Raw genomic sequence first — 8,769 nt, forward strand, 5'->3', positions numbered from 1 at the left:
CCAAGTCAACTCTTTAAGTTCGCTCACCAGGTCAGCCCGCCCAAGTCGCCTCTTTAAGTTCGTTCGCCAGGTCGGCCCGCCCAAGTCGCATTAGCGGGCTAACTCGCCGAGTCACCTCACGAAGTTGACTCTTTAAGTGCGCTCACCAAGTCAGCTCACCAAGTCGACTCACCATCTCGCCTCGATAAGTTGGCTTGCCGAGTTACCCAACCAAGCCGTCGCCTCTTTAAGCCCGCTGACCGTGTCAGCTCGTCAGGTCGGCTCACCAAGTCGACTAATCAAGTAGGCCCACCAAGTCGCCTCAAGGATAGCTCCTCACCATGAGTCGCCTCACCATGTTGACTCTTTGAGCCCGCTCGCCAGGTTGCCTCACCAAGTCGACTCGAGTACGTTGCCAAGTCGACTCTTTAAGTTCGCTCGCCAGGTCGACTCGCCAAGTCAGCTCACCATGTCATCTCAACGAACCAACTCGCCGAGTCGCCTCACCACGTCGGCTCTCTAATACCACTCGCCAAGTCACCCCACCAACTCGCCCCGTTAGGCCCACTCACCACATCGCCCCGTTAGGCCCACTCTCACCAAGTGGACTCTTTAAGTCTGCTCATAAAGTCGAGCCACCAAGTACTCTCACCAAGTCGACTCTTTAAGTCCTTTCATCGAGTCACCCCACCAAGTACTCTCACCAAGTCAACTCTTTAGGTCCGTTCATAGAGTCACCGCACCAAGTCGACCCTTCAAGTGCGTTCATCAAGTCACCCCACCAAGTCAACTCTTTAAGTTCATTCATCAAGTCACCCCGCCAGGTCAGCCCACAAATTACTCTCACCAAGTCGACTCTTTAAGTTCGTTCATCAAGTCACCCCGCCAGGTCGGCCCACCAAGTGGACTCTTTAAGTTCGTTCATGAAGTCACTCTGCCAAGTCGGCCCACCAGGTCGACTCTTTAAGTTCGTTCATCAAGTCACCCCGCCAGGTCAGCCCACCAACTACTCTCACCAAGTCGACTCTTTAAGTTTGCTCACCAAGTCACCCCGCCAGGTCGGCCCACCAAGTACTCTCACCAGGTCGACTCTTTAGGTTTGTTCATCAGGTCACCCCACCGAGTACTCTCACCAAGTCGACCCTTTAGGTTCGTTAATCAAGTCGCCCCGCCAGGTCGGCCCACCAACTACTCTCACCAAGTCGACCCTTTAAGTTCGGTCATCAACTCACCCCGCCAGGTCGGCCCACCAAGTACTCTCACAAAGTCGACTCTTTAGGTTCGTTCATCAATTCACCCTGCCAGCTCGGCCCACCAAGTTCTCTCACCAGGTCGACTCTTTAAGTTCGTTCATCAAGTCACCCTGCCAGTTCGACCCACCAAGTACTCTCACAAAGTCGACTCTCTAAGTTCGTTCATCAAGTCACCCTGCCAGGTCAGCCCACCAAGTACTCTCACCAAGTCACCCCGCTAGTTCGACCCACCAAGTCGACTCTTTAAGTTCGTTCATCAAGTCACCCGGCCAAGTCGGCCCACCAAGTCGACTCTTTAAGTCCGTTCATCAAGTCACGTGACCAGGTCAGCCCACCGAGTACTCTCACCAAGTCGACTCTTTAAGTTTGTTCATCAAGTCACCCGGCCAGATCGGCCCACCAAGGACTCTCACCAAGTCGACTCTCTAAGTCTGTTCATCAGGTCACCCCACTGAGTACTCTCACCAAGTCAACTCTTTAGGTCCGTTCATCAAGTCACCCCGCAAAGTCAACCCTCTAAGTTCGTTCATCGAGTCACCCAACCAAGTCGACTGTTTAAGTCCTTTCATCAAGTCACCCCGCCAAGCCGACTCTTTAAGTCCGTTCATCAAGTCGCCAGAACAACTACTCTCACCAAGTCGACTCTATAAGTCCGTTCATCAAGTCGGCCCACCAAGTACTCCCACCAAGTCGACTCTTTAAGTCCGTTCATCAGTTCACCCCGCCAAGTACTCTCACCAAGTCAACTCTTTAGGTCCGTTCATCGAGTCACCCCGCCAAGTCGACCCTTTAAGTCCGTTCATCAAGTCGCCCCGCCGAGTTGCTTCTCTAAGCCCACTCACCATGTCAGCTCACCAAGTCGGTTGTTCAAGTACGTTGCCAAGTCAACTCTTTAAGTTCGCTCACCAGGTCAGCCCGCCCAAGTCGCCTCTTTAAGTTCGTTCGCCAGGTCGGCCCGCCCAAGTCGCATCAGCGGGCTAACTCGCCGAGTCACCTCACGAAGTTGACTCTTTAAGTGCGCTCACCAAGTCGACTCACCATCTCGCCTCGATAAGTTGGCTTGCCGAGTTACCCCACCAAGTCGTCGCCTCTTTAAGCTCGCTCACCGTGTCAGCTCGTCAGGTCGGCTCACCAAGTCGACTAATCAAGTAGGCCCACCAAGTCGCCTCAAGGATAGCTCCTCACCGTGAGTCGCCTCACCATGTTGACTCTTTGAGCCCGCTCGCCAGGTCGCCTCACCAAGTCGACTCGAGTACGTTGCCAAGTCGACTCTTTAAGTTCGCTCGCCAGGTCGACTCGCCAAGTCAGCTCACCATGTCATCTCAATGAACCAACTCGCCGAGTCGCCTCACCACGTCGGCTCTCTAATACCACTCGCCAAGTCGCCCCACCAACTCGCCCCGTTAGGCCCACTCGCCACATCGCCCTGTTAGGCCCACTCTCACCAAGTGGACTCTTTAAGTCTGCTCATAAAGTCGAGCCACCAAGTACTCTCACCAAGTCGACTCTTTAAGTCCTTTCATCGAGTCACCCCACCAAGTACTCTCACCAAGTCAACTCTTTAGGTCCGTTCGTAGAGTCACCCCACCAAGTCGACCCTTCAAGTGCGTTCATCAAGTCACCCCACCAAGTCGACTCTTTAAGTTCACTCATCAAGCCACCCCGCCAGGTCAGCCCACAAATTACTCTCACCAAGTCGACTCTTTAAGTTCGTTCATCAAGTCACCCCGCCAGGTCGGCCCACCAAGTGGACTCTTTAAGTTCGTTCATGAAGTCACTCTGCCAAGTCGGCCCACCAGGTCGACTCTTTAAGTTCGTTCATCAAGTCACCCCGCCAGGTCAGCCCACCAACTACTCTCACCAAGTCGACTCTTTAAGTTTGCTCACCAAGTCACCCCGCCAAGTCGGCCCACCAAGTACTCTCACCAGGTCGACTCTTTAGGTTTGTTCATCAGGTCACCCCACCGAGTACTCTCACCAAGTCGACTCTTTAGGTTCGTTAATCAAGTCGCCCCGCCAGGTCGGCCCACCAACTACTCTCACCAAGTCGACCCTTTAAGTTCGGTCATCAACTCACCCCGCCAGGTCGGCCCACCAAGTACTCTCACAAAGTCGACTCTTTAGGTTCGTTCATCAATTCACCCTGCCAGCTCGGCCCACCAAGTTCTCTCGCCAGGTCGACTCTTTAAGTTCGTTCATCAAGTCACCCTGCCAGTTCGACCCACCAAGTACTCTCACAAAGTCGACTCTCTAAGTTCGTTCATCAAGTCACCCTGCCAGGTCAGCCCACCAAGTACTCTCACCAAGTCACCCCGCTAGTTCGACCCACCAAGTCGACTCTTTAAGTTCGTTCATCAAGTCACCCGGCCAAGTCGGCCCACCAAGTCAACTCTTTAAGTCCGTTCATCAAGTCACGTGACCAGGTCAGCCCACCGAGTACTCTCACCAAGTCGACTCTTTAAGTTTGTTCATCAAGTCACCCGGCCAGATCGGCCCACCAAGTACTCTCACCAAGTCGACTCTCTAAGTCTGTTCATCAGGTCACCCCACCGAGTACTCTCACCAAGTCAACTCTTTAGGTCCGTTCATCAAGTCACCCCGCAAAGTTGACCCTCTAAGTTCGTTCATCGAGTCACCCGACCAAGTCGACTGTTTAAGTCCTTTCATCAAGTCACCCCGCCAAGCCGACTCTTTAAGTCCGTTCATCAAATCGCCAGAACAACTACTCTCACCAAGTCGACTCTATAAGTCCGTTCATCAAGTCGGCCCACCAAGTACTCCCACCAAGTCGACTCTTTAAGTCCGTTCATCAGTTCACCCCGCCAAGTACTCTCACCAAGTAAACTCTTTAGGTCCGTTCATCGAGTCACCCCGCCAAGTCGACCCTTTAAGTCCGTTCATCAAGTCGCCCCGCCGAGTTGCTTCTCTAAGCCCACTCACCATGTCAGCTCACCAAGTCGGTTGTTCAAGTACGTTGCCAAGTCAACTCTTTAAGTTCGCTCACCAGGTCAGCCCGCCCAAGTCGCCTCTTTAAGTTCGTTCGCCAGGTCGGCCCGCCCAAGTCGCATCAGCGGGCTAACTCGCCGAGTCACCTCGCGAAGTTGACTCTTTAAGTGCGCTCACCAAGTCGACTCACCATCTCGCCTTGATAAGTTGGCTTGCCGAGTTACCCCACCAAGCCGTCGCCTCTTTAAGCCCGCTCACCGTGTCAGCTCGTCAGGTCGGCTCACCAAGTCGACTAATCAAGTAGGCCCACCAAGTCGCCTCAAGGATAGCTCCTCACCGTGAGTCGCCTCACCATGTTGACTCTTTGAGCCCGCTCGCCAGGTCGCCTCACCAAGTCGACTCGAGTACATTGCCAAGTCGACTCTTTAAGTTCGCTCGCCAGGTCGACTCGCCAAGTCAGCTCACCATGTCATCTCAACGAACCAACTCGCCGAGTCGCCTCACCACGTCGGCTCTCTAATACCACTCGCCAAGTCGCCCCACCAACTCGCCCCGTTAGGCCCACTCGCCACATCGCCCTGTTAGGCCCACTCTCACCAAGTGGACTCTTTAAGTTTGCTCATAAAGTCGAGCCACCAAGTACTCTCACCAAGTCGACTCTTTAAGTCCTTTCATCGAGTCACCCCACCAAGTACTCTCACCAAGTCAACTCTTTAGGTCCGTTCGTAGAGTCACCCCACCAAGTCGACCCTTCAAGTGCGTTCATCAAGTCACCCCACCAAGTCGACTCTTTAAGTTCACTCATCAAGCCACCCTGCCAGGTCAGCCCACAAATTACTCTCACCAAGTCGACTCTTTTAGTTCGTTCATCAAGTCACCCCGCCAAGTCGGCCCACCAAGTGGACTCTTTAAGTTCGTTCATGAAGTCACTCTGCCAAGTCGGCCCACCAGGTCGACTCTTTAAGTTCGTTCATCAAGTCACCCCGCCAGGTCAGCCCACCAACTACTCTCACCAAGTCGACTCTTTAAGTTTGCTCACCAAGTCACCCCGCCAAGTCGGCCCACCAAGTACTCTCACCAGGTCGACTCTTTAGGTTTGTTCATCAGGTCACCCCACCGAGTACTCTCACCAAGTCGACTCTTTAGGTTCGTTAATCAAGTCGCCCCGCCAGGTCGGCCCACCAACTACTCTCACCAAGTCGACCCTTTAAGTTCGGTCATCAACTCACCCCGCCAGGTCGGCCCACCAAGTACTCTCACAAAGTCGACTCTTTAGGTTCGTTCATCAATTCACCCTGCCAGCTCGGCCCACCAAGTTCTCTCGCCAGGTCGACTCTTTAAGTTCGTTCATCAAGTCACCCTGCCAGTTCGACCCACCAAGTACTCTCACAAAGTCGACTCTCTAAGTTCGTTCATCAAGTCACCCTGCCAGGTCAGCCCACCAAGTACTCTCACCAAGTCACCCCGCTAGTTCGACCCACCAAGTCGACTCTTTAAGTTCGTTCATCAAGTCACCCGGCCAAGTCGGCCCACCAAGTCGACTCTTTAAGTCCGTTCATCAAGTCACGTGACCAGGTCAGCCCACCGAGTACTCTCACCAAGTCGACTCTTTAAGTTTGTTCATCAAGTCACCCGGCCAGATCGGCCCACCAAGTACTCTCACCAAGTCGACTCTCTAAGTCTGTTCATCAGGTCACCCCACCGAGTACTCTCACCAAGTCAACTCTTTAGGTCCGTTCATCAAGTCACTCCGCAAAGTCGACCCTCTAAGTTCGTTCATCGAGTCACCCGACCAAGTCGACTGTTTAAGTCCTTTCATCAAGTCACCCCGCCAAGCCGACTCTTTAAGTCCGTTCATCAAGTCGCCAGAACAACTACTCTCACCAAGTCGACTCTATAAGTCCGTTCATCAAGTCGGCCCACCAAGTACTCCCACCAAGTCGACTCTTTAAGTCCGTTCATCAGTTCACCCCGCCAAGTACTCTCACCAAGTAAACTCTTTAGGTCCGTTCATCGAGTCACCCCGCCAAGTCGACCCTTTAAGTCCGTTCATCAAGTCGCCCCGCCGAGTTGCTTCTCTAAGCCCACTCACCATGTCAGCTCACCAAGTCGGTTGTTCAAGTACGTTGCCAAGTCAACTCTTTAAGTTCGCTCACCAGGTCAGCCCGCCCAAGTCGCCTCTTTAAGTTCGTTCGCCAGGTCGGCCCGCCCAAGTCGCATCAGCGGGCTAACTCGCCGAGTCACCTCGCGAAGTTGACTCTTTAAGTGCGCTCACCAAGTCGACTCACCATCTCGCCTCGATAAGTTGGCTTGCCGAGTTACCCCACCAAGCCGTCGCCTCTTTAAGCCCGCTCACCGTGTCAGCTCGTCAGGTCGGCTCACCAAGTCGACTAATCAAGTAGGCCCACCAAGTCGCCTCAAGGATAGCTCCTCACCGTGAGTCGCCTCACCATGTTGACTCAATCAGTCGCCTCACCATGTTGACTCTTTGAGCCCGCTCGCCAGGTCGCCTCACCAAGTCGACTCGAGTACGCTGCCAAGTTGACTCTTTAAGTTCGCTCGCCAGGTCGACTCGCCAAGTCAGCTCACCATGTCATCTCAACGAACCAACTCGCCGAGTCGCCTCACCACGTCGGCTCTCTAATACCACTCGCCAAGTCGCCCCACCAACTCGCCCCGTTAGGCCCACTCGCCACATCGCCCTGTTAGGCCCACTCTCACCAAGTGGACTCTTTAAGTCTGCTCATAAAGTCGAGCCACCAAGTACTCTCACCAAGTCGACTCTTTAAGTCCTTTCATCGAGTCACCCCACCAAGTACTCTCACCAAGTCAACTCTTTAGGTCCGTTCGTAGAGTCACCCCACCAAGTCGACCCTTCAAGTGCGTTCATCAAGTCACCCCACCAAGTCGACTCTTTAAGTTCACTCATCAAGCCACCCCGCCAGGTCAGCCCACAAATTACTCTCACCAAGTCGACTCTTTAAGTTCGTTCATCAAGTCACCCCGCCAGGTCGGCCCACCAAGTGGACTCTTTAAGTTCGTTCATGAAGTCACTCTGCCAAGTCGGCCCACCAGGTCGACTCTTTAAGTTCGTTCATCAAGTCACCCCGCCAGGTCAGCCCACCAACTACTCTCACCAAGTCGACTCTTTAAGTTTGCTCACCAAGTCACCCCGCCAAGTCGGCCCACCAAGTACTCTCACCAGGTCGACTCTTTAGGTTTGTTCATCAGGTCACCCCACCGAGTACTCTCACCAAGTCGACTCTTTAGGTTCGTTAATCAAGTCGCCCCGCCAGGTCGGCCCACCAACTACTCTCACCAAGTCGACCCTTTAAGTTCGGTCATCAACTCACCCCGCCAGGTCGGCCCACCAAGTACTCTCACAAAGTCGACTCTTTAGGTTCGTTCATCAATTCACCCTGCCAGCTCGGCCCACCAAGTTCTCTCGCCAGGTCGACTCTTTAATTTCGTTCATCAAGTCACCCTGCCAGTTCGACCCACCAAGTACTCTCACAAAGTCGACTCTCTAAGTTCGTTCATCAAGTCACCCTGCCAGGTCAGCCCACCAAGTACTCTCACCAAGTCACCCCGCTAGTTCGACCCACCAAGTCGACTCTTTAAGTTCGTTCATCAAGTCACCCGGCCAAGTCGGCCCACCAAGTCAACTCTTTAAGTCCGTTCATCAAGTCACGTGACCAGGTCAGCCCACCGAGTACTCTCACCAAGTCGACTCTTTAAGTTTGTTCATCAAGTCACCCGGCCAGATCGGCCCACCAAGTACTCTCACCAAGTCGACTCTCTAAGTCTGTTCATCAGGTCACCCCACCGAGTACTCTCACCAAGTCAACTCTTTAGGTCCGTTCATCAAGTCACCCCGCAAAGTCGACCCTCTAAGTTCGTTCATCGAGTCACCCGACCAAGTCGACTGTTTAAGTCCTTTCATCAAGTCACCCCGCCAAGCCGACTCTTTAAGTCCGTTCATCAAGTCGCCAGAACAACTACTCTCACCAAGTCGACTCTATAAGTCCGTTCATCAAGTCGGCCCACCAAGTACTCCCACCAAGTCGACTCTTTAAGTCCGTTCATCAGTTCACCCCGCCAAGTACTCTCACCAAGTAAACTCTTTAGGTCCGTTCATCGAGTCACCCCGCCAAGTCGACCCTTTAAGTCCGTTCATCAAGTCGCCCTGCCGAGTTGCTTCTCTAAGCCCACTCACCATGTCAGCTCACCAAGTCGGTTGTTCAAGTACGTTGCCAAGTCAACTCTTTAAGTTCGCTCACCAGGTCAGCCCGCCCAAGTCGCCTCTTTAAGTTCGTTCGCCAGGTCGGCCCGCCCAAGTCGCATCAGCGGGCTAACTCGCCGAGTCACCTCGCGAAGTTGACTCTTTAAGTGCGCTCACCAAGTCGACTCACCATCTCGCCTCGATAAGTTGGCTTGCCGAGTTACCCCACCAAGCCGTCGCCTCTTTAAGCCCGCTCACCGTGTCAGCTCGTCAGGTCGGCTCACCAAGTCGACTAATCAAGTAGGCCCACCAAGTCGCCTCAAGGATAGCTCCTCACCGTGAGTCGCCTCACCATGTTGACTCAATCAG

The sequence above is a fragment of the Cupressus sempervirens genome, chromosome 1 (assembly GCF_028749045.1).
Source record: "Cupressus sempervirens isolate cs-2001-9-10 chromosome 1, ASM2874904v1, whole genome shotgun sequence".
In the NCBI taxonomy this organism is placed as follows: domain Eukaryota; kingdom Viridiplantae; phylum Streptophyta; class Pinopsida; order Cupressales; family Cupressaceae; genus Cupressus; species Cupressus sempervirens.